A 24,294-nucleotide genomic window follows, 5' to 3' on the forward strand; every position below is an offset into this window, starting at 1 on the left:
GGTGACTTGACTTTGATCATGAAGATCGTTGGTGACTTGACTTGGTTCCTGAGGATCAACTGTGACTTGTCTTGGCTCATGAAGTTTAACTGTTGTTTTACTTGACTCTTGGGTGTTAGAGGTGACTTGACCCATCTCTGGATGGTCAACGGTGACCTGACTATACTCCGGTAAATCAACGGGGACCTGATCAACGGTGACCTGACTTGACTCTGGAAAGTCGACGAGGACCTGATCAACGGTGACCTGACTAGGTTCTTGGAAATCAACGGGGACCTGATTAACGGTGATCTGACAAGGTTCTGGGAAATCAACGGGGACCTGATCAACGGTGACCTGGCTAGGTCCTGGGAAATCAACGGAGACCTGATCAACGGTGACAAGCCCTGACTCTGGACGGTCATCGGTGACTAGCCCTGACTCTGGAGGGTCAACGAACACCTGACTCGACTCTGGAGGGTCAACAAACACCTGACTCGACTCTGGAGGGTCAACAAACACCTGACTCGACTCTGGAGGGTCAACAAACACCTGACTCGACTCTGGAGGGTCAACAAACACCTGGAACACATGACTCGACTCTGGAGGGTCAACGGGCACCTGACTCGACTCTGGAGGGTCAACGTGCCCCTGACTCGACTCTGGAGGGTTAAGGGCACCTGACTCGACTCTGGAGGGTTAAGGGCACCTGACTCGACTCTGGAAGGTCCACGGGCACCTGACTCGACTCTGGAAGGTCCACGGGCACCTGACTCGACTCTGGAAGGTCCACGGGCACCTGACTCGACTCTGGAAGGTCCACGGGCACCTGACTCGACTCTGGAGGGTCAACAAACACCTGACTCGACTCTGGAGGGTCAACAAACACCTGACTCGACTCTGGAGGGTCAACAAACACCTGAAACACCTGACTCGACTCTGGAGGGTCAACAAACACCTGGAACACCTGACTCGACTCTGGAGGGTCAACGGGCACCTGACTCGACTCTGGAGGGTTAAGGGCACCTGACTCGACTCTGGAAGGTCCACGGGCACCTGACTTGACTCTGGAAGGTCCACGGGCGGTCCACGGGCACCTGACTCGACTCTGGAAGGTCCACAGGCATCTCTGGATGGTCAACGGTGACCTGACTATACTCCGGTAAATCAACGGGGACCTGATCAACGGTGACCTGACTTGACTCTGGAAAGTCGACGGGGACCTGATCAACGGTGACCTGACTAGGTTCTTGGAAATCAACGGGGACCTGATTAATGGTGATCTGACAAGGTTCTGGGAAATCAACGGGGACCTGATCAACGGTGACCTGGCTAGGTCCTGGGAAATCAACGGAGACCTGATCAACGGTGACAAGCCCTGACTCTGGACGGTCATCGGTGACTAGCCCTGACTCTGGAGGGTCAACAAACACCTGACTCGACTCTGGAGGGTCAACAAACACCTGACTCGACCCTGGAGGGTCAACAAACACCTGACTCGACTCTGGAGGGTCAACAAACACCTGACTCGACTCTGGAGGGTCCACAAACACCTGACTCGACTCTGGAGGGTCAACAAACACCTGGAACACATGACTCGACTCTGGAGGGTCAACGGGCACCTGACTCGACTCTGGAGGGTCAACGGGCACCTGGAACACATGACTCGACTCTGGAGGGTCAACGGGCACCTGACTCGACTCTGGAGGGTCAACGGGCACCTGACTCGACTCTGGAGGGTCAACGTGCCCCTGACTCGACTCTGGAGGGTTAAGGGCACCTGACTCGACTCTGGAGGGTTAAGGGCACCTGACTCGACTCTGGAAGGTCCATGGGCACCTGACTCGACTCTGGAAGGTCCACGGGCACCTGACTCGACTCTGGAAGGTCCACGGGCACCTGACTCGACTCTGGAAGGTCCACGGGCACCTGACTCGACTCTGGATGGTCAACAAACACCTGACTCGACTCTGGAGGGTCAACAAACACCTGACTCGACTCTGGAGGGTCAACAAACACCTGAAACACCTGACTCGACTCTGGAGGGTCAACAAACACCTGGAACACCTGACTCGACTCTGGAGGGTCAACGGGCACCTGACTCGACTCTGGAGGGTTAAGGGCACCTGACTCGACTCTGGAAGGTCCACGGGCACCTGACTCGACTCTGGAAGGTCCACGGGCACCTGACTCGACTCTGGAAAGTCCACGGGCACCTGACTGTGGCGCTGGGCTGGCGGCCATCTTGTGCTGTGGCGCTGGGCTGGCGGCCATCTTGTGCTGTGGCGCTGGGCTGGCGGCCATCTTGTGCTGTGGCGCTGGGCTGGCGGCCATCTTGCAGATAGGAGCTGGATACATTGGAGAAGTAACCTCCTCAACTGTAAAGGGAGAGCCACAAAACTCCAAGACAAAGTCAATAAACTGTCCCAGGGTCCAGCTAGGGTCTCCCTTCGGTAAACTCAAGCTTATCCTAGTATCAAGACCACTCCAGAAACAGTCCTTTACCAGATCCTCATTCCCAGGCAAAAGGTGACTATACTGAATGAATTCCTCCACAAAGAGCTCAATTGGTCTACCATATTGAAAGAGCATAGCACCTTTATAGGGTTGCATGAACTGTTAGCTGACTCCATACCTGGTCTGGGGTTTAAGAAAGCTGCTGGATCCTGGTTAGGCGAAGTCTTCTGTAATGAAGAGACAGAGAGGTTCGGATCCATGTGCAGAACTTTTAATGAGAATGGTCAGACAGGCAATGATCAGCGACGGTGTCAGGTATATAGGGATAACCAGAATCGAAAACAGGAACAAGCAGATGTCGGGGGCAGGCAGCAGAGAATCAGAGTCGGTATAAACAATCCAAAGGTCTGGTACAGAGAGATCAAACACAAGGAAACCGCTCGGAAATGACAGACACAGCAAATCAAGACTTCGCAGAGAGTGAGAGTGAGTGTGCTGCTTATATGTGTGTGTAAATGAGGTGCAGGTGTGGCAAGGAGATTGACTGAGGAATGATGTGCAGGTGTGGCAGGGTTATTGTGATGCAGAGACTCATGGGAAATGTAATTAGGGTGTGGTGCAACAGATAAGAGGTGCTAGAGTCCGAGTGACATCTGGTGGTGAGTGTGGAATTGTCCTGATTGGAGTGCCCTCTACAAAGTTCATGGGCACTCCATGTAATGATCGTGACACCTAGGGTTTACGACTCGTACATTACACATCACATCCTGATGTCACGTGCTATTGTGAGATCTTTACGGGTTATGTGTGAATGCACGCACATACTCCAGGTACTCACTGTCAGTGGGCAAAATCTAGTGACCCATTTCAAATAGGTATGCTTTCCCGGTATTTTCGCAGTGTGAAAGGGGCTTATGCTGGGTTTTTATTCCTCATGTTTTCTTTTTGACCTAGTTTCTGTCTTATGTTAATTGTGTCATTTTGTTCAGGTGTGTCTTGTCAATTACCCTCTTTACATTCCCCTTATAACTTGCATTCTGTTCAGTGTTTGGTTGTCTGGTCTTGTCGATGTGTACGTGTGTCTGCCTTCTCCCTATGGTTTAACCCTATGTGGATTATTAACGGCTTTGTATCATCATCTTCCTTGTTATGTGCTTCTCTGCCGCATCACACCATGACAACAATGGAGAATCTGTTAATCTCACAAATTGCCAGGATTGTATTTCATACTCAGCATGTTTTGTGAACTCAGTTTTGCTCTAATGTGTCAGTCTAAAGATACCTCAAGTTAATATAAGATGATGGGATCTAAGATAATAAATATAATTTCCAAATCCCACTTGTCCCTTTATTTTCTCTCTTTTATCACTCCATTTTTTTTCTTAAATGCAGCAATTAAAAAGAAGTGGTTGGAATATCTAGCCCACTTTTGGCATACCCCAGTAATCTTAAAGTAAAACACACATTAGGGCAACTCTAAAGAGACATTTTAATTGCTGCAGATGTGGTTACCAAGGAAATAAGGCACTGGAGATCAAACAAACCTTTCCAGAGGGAGAATTTGTTTTTATCTGTGAAGATATCAGACAAACCGTGGGGCTCTATACATGTCAAAGAGAGTGTGCGGACACTGAAATGTGAAGAGACAGAAACAATGCATAATGGAATGGGTTCAAGGTTATTGCATCTTATACAAATCACTCTGTATTTGAACTATTGCATGATAAACTCAACCTTTCTTGCACTGTGTATTTCTCTAAACATCTGTATATATATATATATATATAATCATCCTACCATTCTCTTGGCAGGGCAAATTGTTTTTAATAAAATATTAAAAACAACATTTAATTGTATTTATTTTTTTATCTATCCCTTGAATTAAACAGGTAAATGCACATGCTTACACAATGAAAAGCTCATTCATATTCAGAAAATACACAATAAATACAATATCAATTTTAAAAGGATGCCACCTCCCTTCTCGGCCTTGCTGTTTCTCCAGTGTTAAGGTCAAATTCAATAAATCAGTTTTTCTATTAAACATATCACATAAAAAAAAATGTAAAACACAAAAATTACCTAAGCAGTAGTACATAACCATTTCCTATCTGTCACCATCTCTATTTGAAAATAAAAATGCACGTTACTTGCAGAGGTTTTTTTTTTTTTCGTTGGTTGTGCTTCAGCACTGATCATGTGTGTTTGATGAAACTGTGATCAACAGATCAACGCATCTGTCCTTGTACATTCACATACAGTGGAGATCAAAATTAGAGAACAATTTATAACATTTGATTGTTTCAGCAATAAAGTCATCTTTTATCATTCAAAATTTGAAGGAATTTTAGTTGTGGCTATACCATGCTATTAGAACAGTGTTTTACAAAATAAGCAAGGCACTTTGACAAAAACCCTTTATTGTGTGAAAAACACTGATGAAAATTAGAGAACAGCAATGATTGTAGCATGAAGAAATAATATAACTAAAATTTCTGAAAGCTACAGCAGTAAAAAATTTGCAGGAAGTGAAGAGGCCCTTGCTTTCCACATCTGCAGTTATAGGGCATCACTATGGTGTGATCTTGGTCCCTTCTTCTTCCATTTTTTTCACCAGTTTGGTGACTGTAATGGGCTTTTTAGCCATAACTTTGTTACCAAGGATTTTCCAAAGATTTTCAGTTGGGCTTAGATCAGGAATGACTGTTTCATTATTCCAATGTTTTCATCCTCAAGGAACTGCTTTACCCGTTTTGTTGTGTGAATAGCAACTTGCATCAAAATGGCTGGCTGATGGGTCAATGAATGCAGGGTATGAACCACATGTTGCCACAGGATGTTCCAATAAACATTTGCATTAACCTTGCCATGTATCTGTATAGGAGGCCCAACACCTGCAGCAGAAAACATCCCCCAAACAATGACACTTCCTCTTTCAACTTTCACTGACTTCTTTACACATTTTGGGTTCAGTCTTTCCCCAGTTTGATGACAAACATAATGTTTCTCATCAGACCCAAATAAATTAAACTTGTTTTAATCTCTTATGAGAACTTTGGACCAGTTCTCCTCTGTCCACACAACATGCTCCTCGGTAAAGGTTAGTCCAGCCTTTTGATTCTTTCTACTGATGACAGGTTTGGTCACTGCAGAGTGTGATTCAGTCCAAATTCTCTTAAACGTTGAGCCACTGTACTGTATGTCAAGACAGATTCATTCCCTGTTCAGCGCTGAACTGGCAAGCAATTCCAGCTATAGTGTTGAACCGATTCCCCATTGAGATCTTGGCATTATTGTTACGATCGGAACCCAGGGAAACACAGGAGACAAGAGATCCAAACGCAGTGTGGTTTATTTAATGGGTAATCCAAATAAGAATCCAACAAGCAAGGGTCAAAACCATAAATCCATCCAACAACAAACAAACAGGGAAGGAACAGGAACGGGAATACGAACTGGAACAGGAAACTCGGAAGACGAGGAAACTTTGTGACAGAAAGAATGGACTCCATGAAGACAAACAGAAAAAGACCGGTTAATATAGGCAGGGTAATGACTATCAAGTGAAGGCACCTTGTGCAATTAGCAGGAGTGCAATTACTGTGATGAAGGGACAAGGCAAGTGGGAATTGTAGTGCCTACGGTGAAGTGCCTAAGGGAAATGAGCCCACTAGTGGACACCCAGGGAAACAGAGACTAGACAGCGTGTCAAGTATGACATTCAGGTATTTTATACATCACTGCTCAGCACACATCCTTGACTGGCCCCAGTATTCAGTGTGATGGTGCTGGATTTGTTGCTGCCTAGATGTCTAGATGTGTGAGTGCCAAGTGGAGGACAGTGGTGATGCCACCATCGGTCGAGCTGTTGGACAGATATGCAAACTTGAAGGGGCAAGGTAGAAGGGGAGGTCAGACTTGATATGGTGCATGACTAGCCGTTCAAAGCACTTAATGAGAATAGGAGTAAGTGCAACTGGACAGTAGTCATTGAAGCAGGATGAAGACAGCCTCTTCGGGACTGGAATGATGGTGGTAGCTTTAAATCATGTGGGGACGACAGCCTGACTTAGTGAGATGTTGAAAACGTCTGTGAAGTAGGGGTTGAATGACTACTGATTTTTTAAAGTTGACTTTTATGTGATGAAAGTCGAGTTGAAGAAGTCAGCTAGTCGCTGATGACATTGCTAATGAACAAATAAGTCTGGAGCTGTTAAAAACACCTTGTGCACAGCTATGGCATATGAAACAGCGCTGTGTACATGGCCACTGCTCCTATAACAGCTCATTTATCAGTTATTTTGTCTTTGGGTCGTTTTATTTCTCACAGATTTTTGCTCATTCTAAATCAGATACAGATAAAGTAGCACAGTAAAGATTACATCTATATGAATTCATTAGTGAGAGCGATTGTGTGTGTGAATTATTTCTACATGGCAGCGTCTCTCTAGTAGTAGTGATGCTGTGGGGGATGTGTTAGGGATGTTTCCCACACACTTCGCTGCAGCATAGACCAAAGTGATGAACCAGGTAATGCCAGCACAGACAGAGCGATGGTGCTTGTCTTTGAGTTTGGTGAAGGTGATGGGATGGAGGACAGCCATATATCTGTCCAGACAGATGCAGGACAGGAAGAGCGGTGACGAGTCTTTGATGCCGTAGAAGAAACGCAGGACGTACCAGGTACTGCTGCTGGTGGTAAGATAGAAAATGTTGGCCAGCTCCAGTGGAGGAACGAGGCAGAAGAACGTGTCAAGCATGGCCAGGTGGCTGATGAAGATGTCTGAGGTAGATGAGTTACCCTTATTCTTACGAATGAGCCACAAAACCATGATGTTGGTTGGAATGCCCAGGAACATGTTGATGAACTGCATCACCAAGTAAAAGATGAGGACAGCCGGTATGTCTGCGCAGCTGCTGTACAAGGTCTTCTCGCCCGAAGAGATGTTCAAAGGCTGCTGAGAGGAATTGAAGAATCTGCAGAGCTCTACGATTGCCATCATCCTCTTCTTGTGCTGACAGCAACAGCTGAAACACACAAAAAGAGATCAAATGCAAGTCTTCTCTGATCCTCACTAACATGTGCTTCATCCAAAATGAACCAGCTTTTACTTTTGTCATGATAATAACTTTCATGGGGGGATTTCACTGTTGCTCTTGCTGCCTTTCACAAGCATTTAATAATTGAAGGTCAAATACATGTTGAAGTAAATCACGTATCTGCATCAACAGTTATATCCTCAGTCAAATATTTTTTTTAAAGTTTTTGCCATCTACAGCAGGGCATGTTATCAGAAATTTACTAATATATACTATTTATACTCAGTATACATACTATAAATATATGAGTTTGTGGTATAAACTAGTGAGATTTGTTACATTTATAACACTTTATATGTTACAGATTGTCTCAAAGCAGATTCATTTATTCGGTCAGTAAATCTGAATGCAGAGAAACTTTTCAGCAATTTATAAACGGCATCTCTTACCTTTCATGAGTTACTAGGTCTCGGAGATGCTCTTCAGCCGCAAGAGCTTGTAGGAAGACTGATGTGGGAATGACATCTAATTTTAAACTGAAAACAAAGACTACACATTCACTCCCACGATTCAAAACCACAGAGTTTTAGGAGCCAATCAGAGCCAAGCGGAGACTAAAGGCCACTGTGGAAATGTCTGATCTGCATGATTCTCTTACAGAAGAAACATTTGCATATTATTGATTTTATAAAAAAGATAACATGTTAACCAGGGTGGTTTCTAGAAAATTCGATGCCCAAAAAAAAAAAAAAACTATTGCTCATTGTTACGATGACAACCAATTTGAATGTGACAAGAAACAGTGTCTGAAAAGAATATACAGGTCCTTCTAAAAAAAATTGCATATTGTGATAACAGTTCATTATTTTCCATAATGTAATGATAAAAATTAAACTTTCATATATTTTAGATTGATTGCACACCAACTGAAATATTTCAGGTATTTTATTGTTTTAATACTGATGATTTTGGCATACAGCTCATGAAAACCCAAAATTCCTATCTCAAAAAATTTGCGTATCATGAAAAGGTTCTCTAAACGAGCTATTAACCTAATCATCTGAATCAACTAATTAACTCTAAACACCTGCAAAAGATTCCTGGGGCTTTTAAAAACTCCCAGCATGGTTCATTACTCAAAACCGCAATCATGGGTAAGACTGCCGACCTGACTGCTGTCCAGAAGGCCATCATTGACACCCTCAAGCGAGAGGACACAGAAAGAAATTTCTGATCGAATAGGCTGTTCCCAGAGTTCTGTATCAAGGCACCTCAGTGGGAAGTCTGTGGGAAGGAAAAAGTGTGGCAAAAAACGCTGCAAAACGAGAAGAGGTGACCGCACCCTGAGGAAGATTGTGGAGAAGGACCGATTCCAGACCATGGGGGACCTGCGGAAGCAGTGGACTGAGTCTGGAGTAGAAACATCCAGACACCGAGCACAGGCGTGTGCAGGAAATGGGCTACAGAGAAGCAGCACTGGACTGTTGCTCAGTGGTCCAAAGTACTTTTTTAGGATGAAAACAAATTTTGCATGTCATTCGGAAATCAAGGTGCCAGAGTCTGGAGGAAGACTGGGGAGAAGGAAATGCTAAAATGCCTGAAGTCCAGTGTCAAGTACCCACAGTCAGTGATGGTCTGGGGTGCCATGTCAGCTGCTGGTGTTGGTCCACCGTGTTTTATCAAGGGAAGGGTCAATGCAGCTAGCTATCAGGAGATTTTGGAGCACTTCATGCTTTCATCTGCTGAAAAGCTTTATGGAGATAAAGATTTCGTTTTTTAGCACGACCTGGCACCTTCTCACAGTGCCAAAACCACTGGTAAATGGTTTACTGACCATGGTATTACTGTGCTCAATTGGCCTGCCAACTCTCCTGACCTGAACCCCATAGAGAATCTGTGGGATATTGTGAAGAGAAAGTTGAGAGACGCAAGACCCAACACTATGGATGAGCTTAAGGTCGCTATCGAAGCATCCTGGGCCTCCATAACACCTCAGCAGTGCCACAGGCTGATTGCCTCCATGCCACGCTGCATTGAAGCAGTCATTTCTGCAAAAGGATTCCCGACCAAGTATTGAGTGCATAACTGAACATAATTATTTGAAGGTTGACTTTTTTGTATTAAAAACACTTTTCTTTTATTGGTCGGATGAAATATGCAAATTTTTTGAGAATTTTGGGTTTTCATGAGCTGTATGCCAAAATCATCAGTATTAAAACAATAAAAGTCCTGAAATATTTCAGTTGGTGTGCAATGAATCTAAAATATATGAAAGTTTAATTTTTATCATTACATTATGGAAAATAATGAACTGTTATCACAATATGCTAATTGTTTTAGAAGGACCTGTACATTCCACAAATCTGAATACATTATTTGTAAATTGACTGTTAATATTTACATTTTGCACGATTGGATGCCTCTACAATCCTATATAACAATCCCTCCCTAGTAGCTAAGATATTGCACATAATTTACACAAATCACACATAAATTATTTTTTATTACATTTGGATATGTTTAGATATTATCAATTGCTACTTTTTTGTCTTTATCTGTTTTTTGTTTTGCTGTTGTTTCTTGAAACATTAATTTGAAGTGTCAGTTATTGCATTATTATTTCAGTCAAACATAGATTCAAGATTTTTATTTGTCAAATACACGATTATATAGAGAATATATAGCCAACAGTGAGATTCAAGTCCGCTCCATGGACAGTGCAATTATTAAAGAACACAGAGGAAAATATGAGTCTAAAACATTAAATAAAATGTATACTGTGTAATTAAATGTAGAATAGAAAATAAAATGTGTATGAAAGTATACTGTAGTATTAAATATTAAGATACACAGGAATGCACAAGAGGCGAAAGTGCAAATAGGTTGTGACAATGGCCCTAGCCAGGCTTTGAAAATTTGTGAAGTCCTGGGGGTTTCTATAATAACCCCCTTATTATAGAATTGTGCTATAATAACCCCCTTGTTACAAACACGCCAGGTTCCACCTCCACTCAGTAACAATGCACGCCCTCACCTGAATACTGAGCACATCCACCTGATCATCCTGCTATCATGGATCCATTCATCACTCAACCCAACACTACCTGCTCCTCTGCTTGTGTCTATTAATAAACCCATCTGTCTGTTACTCCTCTGCCTACCGAGTGATCTGTAACAGAAGACCGGACCAATACCGCTAGGCACAAGCATGAGCCTCATGGACCCCTTTCAAGATCTGGTTGATGCACTCCGAAGAACACTCACGTCTCCACCTGCATCCCCAACACTAGCGAGCACTTCCGTCAACGATGCCAGCACTTCCTCACCTTCCGTTCACGCCAGTCCCATGGCCCGGCCGGCGCCCTACTCTGGTTTGGCGGAGGAGTGCAGTTGTTTCCTCCTACAATGCTCACTGGTCCTGGAGATGCATTCGCACTTGTACCCCACTGAGAGATCCAAGGTAGCCTTTGTAATTTCTCAACTGCAAGGCAAAGCACTACTGTGGGCAGATTCAATATGGACTCAAAATAACCCAGTTATCTAGTCTTATTCCAGCTTCATCTACCATTTCCGTGAAGTTTTTGGCAGACCAGCTTGGGACTCTTCCATTGGTGAGAAGCTGTATAATCTCAAACAGGGAAAAATGTCTGTCAATGAATATGCCCTTCAGTTTAGGACTCTAGCGGCCTCCAGTGGATGGAACGAAAAGGCTTTACTGACTACCTACCATCAGGGATTGGAACCACGAGTGCGGTTGCATCTCACTGCATACGAGGACATCAGGCTTGAACGATTCATCCAGCTGTCCATCCGCTTCGCCACCCGTATGCAGTACTGCTTAGAAGAGCACCAGGGCCAGGCGTATTCCACTACGCCACTCTGCTGACCAGAGGCCGTCAGCTCCACAGAACCTGCCAGCGAACCCATGCTAATAGACTCCTATCGTCTTTCTATGGCTGAACGACAAAGATAGCTGGCCCAGAATCTGTGCCTCTACTGTGCAGCCCCGGGGCATGCCATCGCTGTATGCCCCATCCGTCCTCCTCGTCCGTCCGGCCATTCTCCCTTCAAGATACCAAATGAAACCACTCACCACTGTTGTGACACTTACTGCCGCTGACATCCGATTTCCGCCCTCCTTGATTCTGAGTCAGCCGGCAACTTCATCTCCGACCCCCTCTGCCGTCAGCTCAAGCTCGCTACCACGGCAACGGCGTCAGCCTACCAAGTCCACACTATCACCGGCAAGCCGTTAAGCAGGAGATGCATGCGTCATAGTGTGAGTCCCATTTCCCTCCAAACCGGACTACTCCATCATGAGGAAATCCATCTGCTGGTTCTGGAGGAATTCACAGCTGACGTAATTCTAGGACACCCGTGGTTAGAACAGCATAACCCTGTAATCTCCTGGAAGATGGGCAAAGTCCTGTTTCAAGAGCTACATCTCAGGTTGTGCAGTTCCAGCCACATCTTCCCCTGAGCCTCTTCCAGTCTGTTCCACTTCAATAGAGAGCCCAGTGGAAAACCAATCCATCGCCATCCCTACCTGCTATGCCCCCTTCATTGACGACTTCTGCCCCAAACGGGCCTCCAAGCTGCCTCCACACCGGCCATGGGACTGTACCATCGATCTGCTGCCGGGTGAACCAGTGCCTAAAGGAAGGATATACCCCCTATCCATTCCAGAGGAGAAGGCCATGGAGGAATACATCAAGGAGGCGCTGGCCCAGAGTTATATTCATCCATCTAGATCCCCTGCTGCTTTGAGTTTCTTCTTTGTGGAGAAAAAGGTTTAAGATCATGCATTGATTATCAGGCTCTCAACAATATAACAGTGAAGTTCAGGTACCCACTTCCCCTCGTCCTAGATGCTTTGGAACATCTCTGTGGTGCCACTGTGTTCACCAAGTTGTACCTCTGCAGCGCCTATAACCTCACCCGGATACGAGAGGGGGACAAGTGGAAGACTGCCTTCATAACCCCTACTGGCCACTATGAATACTGCGTGATGCCGTATGGACTTGTTAACGCCCCGTCAGTCTTACAGCATTTCTTCCACGAGGTGCTCCGGGAGTTCCTCCACAAGTTTGTCCTGGTTTACATAGATGATATCTTCATATACTCCCGGAGCCTGGCAGTAACACCAACGCCACGTTGCGGAGGTCCTGCAATGCCTGAGGGCCTTCCAACTTTATCTCAAGGCCGAAAAGTGCTCTTTCCATCAGCCCTCAGTGCAGTTCCTTGGATACAACATCAGCAGCAGTGGCATCCGAATGGACAAAGGGAAGGTGAATGCCGTCAGAGATACTTGGAGTATCTTTGAGTGGCCAAAAGATTAAATCCGAGACATGCCTACTGGGCGTTATTCTTCACCCGCTTCCACTTCACCATCTCATACCGCCCAGGGGTGAAAAACGTAAAGGCTGACGCCCTGTCCAGGTGTCACGCCCCGAATAGAATCCCGAAAAGATCCAGAAACCATTCTTCCAGAAAGAGTCATCATCTCTCCTATTACCTGGTCCGCTGAGACCCTTCCTCCTACAGATCCTACTACCAAAACCCCGCTGGGTTGCCCACCGGGACGGGACATCAGTATATCCCCAGGACACGGCGCACTCCACTCATTCACTGCGCTCACACATCTCTTGGCACTGGTCACCTGGGGGTCAATGAAACCCTCTCATTGCTGAAGGAACGCTTCTGGTGGCACAACATGGCCTCGGATGTCAGGAGGTACGTGAATGAATGCACAAGCTGCGCCATATCCAAAAGCCCTCGCCATCTTCCATCAGGCAAGCTCTATCCTCTGCCCATTCCCAATCGCCCGTGGTCACACCTAGGCATGGATTTCATAACAGATCTTCCTCCTTCAGATAACAACACCTGCATTCTTGTCATAGTGGATAGATTTTCTAAATCCTGTCGTCTTCTTCCTCTGAAGGGTCTACACATTGCCATGGAAACGGCGAAACAGTTATTTAATCATGTCTTCAGGTACTTCAGCATCCCAGAGGATATTGTCTTGGACCGAGGCCCCCAGTTCATCTCCTGGGTATGGAAGGCTACCACCAGACTCACTCCATTCCAGTGTGTACTCGGCTACCAACCTCCTCTATTCCCCTGGTCAGGTGAACCCTCGGATGTTCCCGCCATCGACTACTGGTTCCGGGAGAGCGAGAGGGTCTGGGATGCAGCACACCACCAACTCCAGCATGCCTTACACAGACTCAGAACGACAGCTGACCTTCGCCGATCTGAGGCCCCAACGTACCAACCCGGTCAGGAGGTCTGGCTGTCCAGCTGGGACATCTGCCTGCGCCTGCCCTGCCGCAAACTAAGTCCCAGATTCATTGGCCCATTCACCATCCTCCAGCAGATCAATCCAGTCACTTACAAACTACAGTTAACCCCTGATTACTGGATTCACTCCACTTTCCACGTGTCTCTCACCATGTGTCTCTCACTCTCAACCTCACCATCCTTTACTTCTCTCCCTCCACAGAACCTGGCGAAACCGAAGCCCCCCCCCCTCCACTCCTCCTAGACGACGGCGCGGCCTATGCAGTTAGTGGACTCCCGGCGGCGTGGTGGACAACTGGAATATCTAGTGGACTGGGAAGGATACGGTCCAGAGGAACGTTCCTGGGTCCCATGCAACGATATCCTGGATTCTTACTTACTCGACACCTTCCACTCCCAGGGGAAGAGGACGTCCACATTCCATCTCCACTGAATCACAACGCACGCCCTCACCTGAATACTGAGCACATCCACCTGATCCTCATCATTATCCAATCACCTTGGCACCATAAATACCACACACACGAACTCAATCAATGTCCGGTCTCGTTCGCGACAAGGTCTTACCTGTATGCTAACTCTAAGGACTAACTCTCCCTCTAGTTACCTCTCTCCAGTGATTCTCCGAAGATCCAGATCCCCAGTGTGCGTGTGTGTGGTTCACTTCCCTCCTCTGACGTCTTCACCCTGCTATCACGGGTCCATTCATCACTCAACCCAACACAACCTGCTCCTCTGTTTGTGTCTATTAATAAACCCACCTGTCTGTTACTCCTCAGCCTCCCGAGTGATCTGTAACACCCCTATAAATACAACTAATTATATACTCCAACAGAAATGTAGATGTTTTTGGAGGGATGATGTTCATTTAATCATACCATATTTATTAACACGTGGAGAAGAACAGAAACACATTAACTGGAAAATAATTAAGAATTAAAGTGAAGAATCAGCTGTGGAACTATCAGGCAGCATTTAGTGTTCAGAACCACCATTTTTCTGAGCTGCAACTTTCCTGGAGTCTCCAGAATTACAAGGTGTCAGGTTCTGAGAGACTTAAAAGATCCCAAAAAAAACTATTTAATTAGAATACCATGAAGTATTGTGAAATACTATATATTAAGACTTTATATATAGGCTTTATGAACAGATGGGTTCTGAGTAGGGATGGGTATCGTTAAGGTTTTAACGGTATTACTACTCTTGCCAATATTGCTTAACGGTCCGGTACTTTAACAGTATTCTTATCGGTACTTTGTGTTGTGTTAGGCAGTCGAAAACTTTGCATTTCTCTGTCTGCACATAATGCACTTTTGAAAGATGCTTTGACAGATTGCTTGTGTTTCCACCCTTACATGCAAAATTCATACTGTTATGTCTGTGCTTGTGCCGCGCTTGTTGTGGTGTGTGTGTGTGACTGACAGACAGCCTCCGCAGCGCGCATGAGCAATCTCGCAGATCTCACAGACAAATGTCTTAATATGATTGCACATTAGAAATGTTTGGTGAGATAAATTGTGCACGATAACATTATTTAGGAAAAATACATAGTACATTACGTTTTTCCCCTCCAGTACATTTACATTTACATTTACAGTTAATCATTTAGCAGACGCTTTTATCCAAAGCGACTTACAAATGAGAACAATAGAAGCAGTCAGGTCAACAAGAGAACAACAACAGAATACAAGTGCCATGACAAGTCTCAGTCTAGTATAGAATGCATAGCCAGGTGTATAATTTTTTTTTTTTTTTTTTTTTTTATTAAATGAAAAAGACAAGAAAAGGAAAAGTACTGGTGTTAGTAGGTTAAGTGCAGGCGAAAAAGATGAGTCTTTAGATGTTTCTTGAAAATGAGTAAAGACTCAGCTGTACGAATTGAGATTGGGAGGTCATTCCACCAGCTGGGCACAGTCCAGGAAAAGGTCCGTGAGAGTGATTTTGAATTTCTTCTAATTGATGATCCATCACAACTCCTAGGTTTCTGGCTGTCCTCGAAGGAGTTATGGTTGACGAGCCCAGCTGTATAGAGAAGTTGTGATTAATCAATGGGTTAGCTGGAATCACCAGTAGTTCAGTCTTTGTAAGGTTAAGCTGAAGGTGATGGTCATTCATCCAGCTAGAAATGTCACTCAGACAGGCTGAAATGCGAGCAGCTACCGTCGGGTCATCAGGCTGGAATGAGAAGTAGAGTTGGGTGTCATCAGCATAGCAGTGATAAGAAAAGCCATGCTTCTGAATGACAGATCCTAAAGATGTCATGTAGATGGAGAAGAGAAGTGGTCCAAGTACTGAGCCTTGAGGAACCCCAGTAGCAAGGTGGTGTGACTTAGAAACATCACCCCTCCAAGACACACTGAAGGATCTGTCAGAGAGGTAGGACTTAACCCACAGGAGAGCAGTTCCAGAGATTCCCATCTTTCTGAGGGTGGACAGGAGAATCTGGTGATTAACAGTGTCAAAAGCAGCAGACAGGTCCAGTAAGATGAGTACCGAGGATTTTGAAGCTGCTCTTGCTAGTCGCAGGGCTTCAGTAACCGAGAGCAGAGCAGTCTCAGTTGAGTGGCCACTTTTGAAGCCAGATTGGTTGCTGTCCAGGAGGTTGTTCTGTCCAAGGAACATAGAAAGCTGGTTGAACACAGCCCGCTCAAGTGTCTTTGCAATGAATGGAAGAAGGGATACCGGTCTGTAGTTTTCAAGAAGCGCTGGATTTAGAGATGGTTTCTTGAGCAGTGGGCTTACCCGAGCCTGCTTGAATGCTAAGGGAAATGTTCCAGATTGAAGAGAGGAGTTGATAATGTGAGTAAGTGAAGGTATGACTGAAGAAGAGATCGCTTGAAGGAGGTGAGTGGGGATAGGATCAAGTGGACAAGTAGTAGGATGATTGGACAGGAGAATTTTGGAGACGTCCATCTCTGAGAGTGGGGAGAAGGAGGATAAAGAGTGTGCATCAACATTATTTAGGAAAAATACATAGTACATTACGTTTTTCCCCTCCAGTACCGATGGCAGAACCGGTACCGTCAGATCTTACTGATACTACGGTCTTTCATAATTTAGCCCCGGGGCCAGTTTAATACCGGGTTTCGGTACCCATCCCTAGTTCTGAGTGACTCTTGAAGCACCAGCACCACCTCCTCTTACGTACGACGCTTTGAGGAATATATCTTCCAGAATCTGACATTAGATTTAGGAGCTTATTTTTATTCCATCTCCTATCCTGAAAAGTCTGTCTAGCAGAATTGACAAAAAATTTATCTTCACATTAATTCTTATTTCTTTTGCAATTCTTTTTGTCATTTCTTCCCCCGTGACCCAGTCACCATTTTTTGTCCAATGGTCAAGTCTTAACCTAATTATTGTTAATTATCTTAAAATAATTATTGTTCATGTTAAAATAGTTAATGTTTATGAATGAAATCTTATTGTAAAGTGTTATTAAAGTTATATATATATATATATATGGTTCTGTGAGTGTGATTTCAAAGTCTAGATCAGCGCTTCTCAAAGTCCGGACTCCGGTCCGGATCCGGACCTGGAGAGAATTCAATCCGGACCCGCCTCCATTTCATATTTCGACAGCAAGTAATTGTGTGTAAGGGATTAAAAGTCTGGATTTCCTACTTTAGTAAACGCATGTCAAAATCATTTGTTTAGTGTTTAATGTCTTTTTGGAGATGTTCCGCAATTAAAGCGAAGGCGATATACTGAAAGTTTTCCTCCGTGATTCAGTTGCCATGACATCCAGTGAGTGTACGTAATACGTACGGAACGTTTGACGTAATTGGGCGCGAGTCGCGCGACGCGACACTTCACCTCAGTAATATAAGCGTTTGAATGTTCGTGGAGGATGTCATTGTCCAGGAAAAGAAAAGTTGACCAAGAAAATAGAGTTTTCAAAGATGATTGGACAGAGAGGTATGCGTTCATTTTGCCCCAATCCAGCACGAAGCCATTCTGTTTGATTTGTAACGAGACAGTTGGAGTTGTGAGTGGAAACGTCAAACGGCATTATGAAACAAAACAGAGCTGTGACACAGCAAGACAGAGCTATTTGGACTAAAATGGTCACGGCTGAAAATTTCCCCAATCTACAGAAAGTAGCCATCTGTGCTCTAACCATGTTTGGGTCAACCTATTGGTGTGAGTCTGCATTCTCAGCAATGAATGCTGTAAAGAACTCACACCGCAGCAGCTTGACTAATGAACATTTAGGCCAGTGTCTCCAGTCTAGAAACCACACCTTTTGTGCCACGGCAGCTGATGGGAGACCGACAGTGCCATTTCTCACATTAAACTGCTCTGTATTTTGCACCATGTTAGTCTTGTGGTGTTTTTTTAAGAAAAATCTAGACCCTTAAATTAATTGTTTTGCCACGTTTGCACGTTATTCATGTATTTTGAATGCAGCCACCTTATTTTTTCATAAAACAAATGTTAATTTGTAATACATGTTGATTAAAAACAAGTTTTATAATGACCATATAGTTCCGGACCTTTCTCATTGTTGAAAATTCAGATTTGGACCTTTGAATGTAGACTTTGAGAACCCCTGGTCTAGATGATTCAGATTAACCCTTTAACTGCCGTATCCCTTAAAACCTGACTGCCAGAGGGCTATTGTGAATGCATGTGCCTGCTTGGCACAGTTTACCTGATGCCACAGGGGTGGTGTTGCACTGATGGCTTGAGCCCGCCATCATTTGCTTTTAAAACCAGAAAAAAGGGAAATATTTTTTTTTATTCTTTATCTTTATTTGTATTTTTATTTTAAAGGGTGTAAAGAATTAATTCTAAAGTGCCTAATAACTAATAATGTTGTGGACTTCAATACATTAATAAAAAATATTGGCTAAATAATTGATCATTCATCCACCTCAGAAATAATGACATAGACTACTGCACTCCCCTATAAAAAAGTTTTATTTATTTTTTAAGTAAAAAGTATCGTATTGGTATCGATATCGGCGATACTGACCCTATATGTATTTGGTATCGGATTGATACCAAATTTTGCAGTATCGCCCACCACTATTATTGGAAGAATGGCTTCTACGCTAATATTTGTCTGTTTCTCTCTTATTCCGAGGTCACCGTAGCCAAAAGATCCAGTCTGTATCCAGATCAGAGGGTCACTGCAGTCACCCGGATCCAGTACGTATCCAGACCAGATGGTGGATCAGCACCTAGAAAGGACCTCTACTGCCCTGAAAGACAGCGGAGACCAGGACAACTAGAGTCCCACATATCCCCTGTAAAGACCTTGTCTCAGAGGACCACCAGGACAAGACCACAGGAAACAGATGATTCTTCTGCACAATCTGACTTTGCTGCAGCCTGGAATTGAACTACTGGTTTCGTCTGGTCAGAGGAGAACTGGCCCCCAGGTTTTTTTCTCCATTCTGTCACCGATAGAGTTTCGGTTCCTTGCCGCTGTCACCTCTGGCTTGTTTAGTTGGGGTCACTTCATCTACAGCGATATCGTTGACTTGAATGCAAATAAATGCACAGACACTATTTAACTGAACAGAGATGACATCACTGAATTCAATGATGAACTGCCTTTAACTATCCTTTTGCATTATTGACCCACTGTTTTCCTAATGAATGTTGTTCAGTTGCTTTGACGCAATGTATTTTGTTTAAAGCGCTATATAAATAAAGGTGACTTGACTTGACTTAATCAACGCAGCTACTTAAAGGTACAGGTTATAGGACCTGCCACTAGAGGGCACACCACCAAAACAATAACAATTGTGTGGTTTGATGACGCTAAGAAGGAGCGTGGAATGATGGGATTTGTTGTCTTTTAACCAACCGCTGACAGCGATCAATCAGACGGAAAGATAAATCATGAATTTAACGGAGTAGATTACATACAAGGTCAATGCAAAGACGCGATCAGACTATGGATCAAACACATCTTTGCGCGGGTCTAGAGATGTAATGCCCTGTGTTTGGCGTGTATGCCCCATAATACTAATGTTGTTGATCGTTATAATATAATGTTTTTTGTAAGGATACAAATCAAAACAACTCATCTGTCGCGTAAAACACGCGAGATTGGCATCTCTTTCTAGTTGAAGTTTGTCACAAAGCTCTCTCCATCTAGAAAATGCAACACCGATATTAATACTCGTTCTCCTCTTGTCCCAAACTCTTCTTGGGTCGTTTGGTTGGCCCGTACGTGTACGTTTACGTTTACGTTTACGGGAGCTGTTCTTGTTGACAGAACCAGCGGCAGACAGTAAACTGTAATTATTGTTACTGTTGTCATATGGTTTCTACATTAGTAAAGGCGGTAACAAGGGTAACTAATGTCATTGACAGGCGACTGCACTGCCCTGTGTAACTGTTTAGAATGGGAATTTTCTCATGATTTATAAGTAGTTACAAGAAGATATTGTTAGTAATTAGCTGGACAGAATATATGACACTAGCCTAGTGGTTTTTGGATATTTTACTGCAATTATCTTACAAATTGTACCTTTAATCCTTTGCTACTAATTAAAGTGTGAACTTTCCCTTTAAATAATGTGACGCTCTGCTCTCTATGTGTATGACGCTGCTCCCTTTAAGTACTGTTAGAAGTGAATTAATTGATTCAGCATTTCGACACCTTCATAAGTATTCATTAAATTCGACAAAGCGGTTTCATAAAGGATGTATTGATCTCGTGAATTAGCTTATTTTATTATAGAAATATGTTTTTAATTGGCTATTAAATATTATATGTAAATATTACATAACATGCTGATCTATGCATTGCTGCAAAAAAGCACACCTTTTCGACAAATCTCACAACATGATTTATCAACTGCCACAAATACTGCATAAACAAAATACTGATTTTGTGCACTTAATTTACTGTACCAATATTTTAAATGGGCCTTAAACTTAGCTCTATTGCATGGCAAAAAAAATAAAATAAAGCGTTACTTTGCCAAAGCACTGACAGAGCCCAATGATCTACTTGCGTTGTTGAGTGCTCCAAATGCAAACTTTGCATGACTGAGGATAAAACACTCACTGTTAGGGGTAGCGCATTACAAGTAACGCGTGTTACGTAATCAGATTACTTTTTTCAAATTAGTAAAGTAATGCATTACTTTTTAATTTACAACAAAATATCTGAGTTACTTTTTTTTTTTTTTTTTTAAAGCAAAGCCTATTTACTTTGTTTCCCATTTATTGACTAACATGTCTCCTGTCCACATATTGGGAGAAATTGGAATAGAGATGTTGTGGTAATGTGCATTAATTTATCCCAGTCACAAAACATTCAGTATTCATCAAAATAAATTAAAACAGTGAAATGCAAACTCAGAATATGACACAAATATGCAATAATTAAATATGTTAAATAACACAAATGGCATGTGATTAGAGGAGGAAGAGGTAAAAGAGCATTCATGCAATCAGATTAGTGGACCAGTTTAAGTGACAATGGCTAGATTAGTGTTAGTTAAAATGATAGTTCAACCCAAAAAGAAAATTTGCTGTTAATTTACTCAGCCTCAGGTCATCCAAGGTGTGGGTGACTTTTTGCTAAAACTTTATAATAACATTCAGTTGTAAGTCATTTTTAAGTGATTAATGATGAACTAATAATCTACAAAACATTCATACGCGATTAATAAGTGATATGCTAATAATATGTGTATGTTTTGTCAATTCATGTACAAGTAATTTACAAGTAATTAAATGATGATGAACTAATCAATTTCAAAATATGAATATACATTCTCAAATGATTAAAATGCTAACGATTTACAAGTCTATGATGTTATCTTTTAAAAATAGCATCATGAAATAATCAAACAGATCCTAAATGGTTAATAGTTGTTAGTTAATATATTATAAATCACGTATAAATCATTGAAATGTCAACTTTGTACTATTATCTTGTTTGCACTTTATATTAGGGGATGCAGAAAGCTTTGTAAATGATTTATAATGTTTATTGAGATAATAGTACGATGTTGACATTTCAATTAAAATATTGACTTTCCACATATTTAAATCATTAGACATTGTAATGTGTACTTTGTGAACTTTAAACTTTAGCTTTGTTGTTCAAGCTCTCCTCAGCGTTCTCTCACTCTTACCGTAAACAAACAGCATCATCAGCTCCAGTATCGCGCCCGTGCATCCGTTGTCATGTGACAGAGAGGTCGCATTCTATAGACAGTATGACACGTGCTGACAGTGAGCCGGTTGCCCATGGTACGGATTAAAGGTAATACAGTTGTAAGAAGTGTTAATTTTCTTGTACAGACCAATCGTTTTTCTACATTAGATCTCAATGTATCATCAGGAAACACAGGTATTGATTTGGTCTTTTTTTGCTTTAGGTTTTTTTTTTATCTCAAAACCGCATTTTATGAATCACCAAGGACAACGGTTTGACCTAAGAATCTTCTTTACTGTTCTACTGGAGAAAAAAGTCACCCACACCTTGGATGATCTGAAGGTGAGTAAATTAACAGCAAATTTAAATTTGGGGGTGAACTATCCCTTTAAATGCAGAGTAAATTTCCCTATATGGTCAGTAAAAGTAATCAGCCAATACACGGGTCACTGTGCACATTCATGTCACTCTAAAATTACGACACGCCCAAATGAGCAGAACTGTACAAATGCTCGATATCCACACACCGCACCACAGTATTATCAACTAGATGTTGACCGATAGTGTCAGCTAGGGCAGCTATGGCCTAATGGTTAGAGAGCTGGACAAGTTACCAGAAGGTCGCCGGTTTGAATCTCGGTGCTGGGAGGAGTTGTTGGAGGGAGTGACTGAACACTGCTCTCTTCCACCCTCAATACCCATGGCTGAAGTGCCCTTGAGCAAGGTACTGAACCCCCATTTGCTGGATATATAGCTGCCCACTGCTCCGGGTGTGTGTTCACTTCTCACTGCTGTGTGTGTGCACTTTGGATGGGTTGAATGCAGAGCACCAATTCTGAGTATGAGCTACTATATTTGGCAAATGTCACAACAACGGTTTTAGTGGATTTTACCGATACCCATAGGCGTTGGAAAAGGGGGGTGCTGCAGCTCCCCGTTTTTTTTTTTTTGGGCAACAGTTTACCTGTTTGGAATAAAAAAAAAAATTACTAAAAAGTATTTATATTGGAATATTTGGGATTTGACAATGAAAAGAAATTGGGGTCTGTTTGAGTTAGTCTGTTTAAGTTATTTAAATCAAGATGTGTATTATTAACCAATTAGATTTGGAGTTGCCGATTATAATGCATAACTAAGGTTACCTCGAGGGACAGTTAGACACCCAAAGCACTGTGCAAATTTGAGCATGTCACAAAAGAGAATTTCTTAGATTTTCAAAAACCCTAAAAATATTAAGGTTTAAAAGTTTAAAAGTTTCAAGGACGAGTGTGGAGGATGATTTAGCTACTACCAAATCCATGTCCAGCTTCACTACTGGCAACCCTTTCAACGTTGGTCCTGCAGTCCAGACTGCTAATGTCAAACCCGTCTCCGCAGTTACAGTGCAAGCAGATGGAGCTGCCAAAACCACTGTGAGCCTAGGCCTATTTGTGGACCATTTTCAGCCAAATTATTTTAACTTTCCATCCAGACGTTTTGGGACTGAAGCTTCACAAGATCATTCAACTCAGGTTTGTTTCAGCGGTGGAAATGGCAAAAGTAGCTGGGATTCCCAAGCAAGCTAAGAAGGAGAGAACTGTTTTTGAGCTTCGCTGTCTGAAAACTTGGCTCTATAACTCTGTCACTCAGAAGAGACTGACTCATATGGCATTACTACATTTCCACAGGGACATTTTGGATCGCATTAATGTTCAGGACCTCATGAGAGTGTTTATCAGCGTCACTCCAGAGCGCTAATCCACGTTTGGAGTGCCAAAATTCTCATAAGGTTAGATGCAGTTTTTTTTGCCTGTATGACACTGTGCTTGTTGTTAACTACTGTCTCTGCCATGCAGAATATTTATATAATATTTATAGACTTTATGGTTGTTATTTGTGACATAATCTTAAAAACAGGAGAGGGGTTAGCAGAATGTGGCCCTATCTTTTAAGTCTGCTTTAGTGGTTTGCCTGGTTGAGCCTGTCAGCCGTTGCTGTATCTGTCACTTGCATTGAACCAGTTGTAGAGTAAAACTTTAGTGTTCTTGCATTGCACGCATTCTTTCATGCCAAATCATGCATGCAGCACTGTGCTTGCTTTTATGTTTGTGAATGTTATGTTTGTGTTGTGGGATCAGTTGTGGCTAGGTGATACGTCTTAAAAGTGGAACATGGAAATCTCATGGATGTACTGAAAAAAAAGTTCCCGTGTGCAGTCTAATATCCTGGTGTATGGGCTATGCAGTGTTCTCAGCGATTATTTTTTTAATTTGTTTTTGCACAGCACCCCCAACCTAAAACATCTTCCCACGCCCCTGATGAAACCAACATTTTTGGGCAAGGCATTTAGAAACAAAGCGTCCCGATTTAAAAAATAAACCACAAGAGTTTTTCGGAAGACAGTTAAA

Source organism: Carassius gibelio, chromosome A5 (assembly GCF_023724105.1).
Source record: "Carassius gibelio isolate Cgi1373 ecotype wild population from Czech Republic chromosome A5, carGib1.2-hapl.c, whole genome shotgun sequence".
In the NCBI taxonomy this organism is placed as follows: domain Eukaryota; kingdom Metazoa; phylum Chordata; class Actinopteri; order Cypriniformes; family Cyprinidae; genus Carassius; species Carassius gibelio.